Genomic DNA, 242 nt, shown 5'->3' with positions numbered 1-242 from the left:
GCCTTTTTCAATATAAATAGCACCATTCATGAAATCTTCCGGTTCACGCCACGTACGTTGTGATGAATATTCATCATGTGTATCGCCAAAGATATTTGGACTATCTGGGAAATGATCAAGATAAGAAATTTCATGATTACGAAATGGACTCATGGACATTGGTCTTGGCGACTGATTGGGCATTAAAAAATCATCATCACTAGATGATGCCTCAAATGGAACATTATCTCCTGATTCCTCGG

The 242-nt window shown here is 38.4% G+C and overlaps 1 protein-coding gene across 1 annotated transcript in view; it reads right to left on the bottom strand.

Annotated features, from left to right (window-relative positions):
- The window catches only part of LOC107061549 (uncharacterized), a 1,625-nt gene that overhangs the window by 546 nt on the left and 837 nt on the right, over nucleotides 1-242 (bottom strand). The window lies entirely within an intron of this gene.

The sequence above is a fragment of the Solanum tuberosum genome, unplaced genomic scaffold, assembly GCF_000226075.1.
Source record: "Solanum tuberosum cultivar DM 1-3 516 R44 unplaced genomic scaffold, SolTub_3.0 scf00149, whole genome shotgun sequence".
Lineage (NCBI taxonomy): Eukaryota > Viridiplantae > Streptophyta > Magnoliopsida > Solanales > Solanaceae > Solanum > Solanum tuberosum.
The sequence above is the reverse complement of the archived record's forward strand: the minus strand, read 5'-3'. Positions and strand labels throughout refer to the sequence as shown.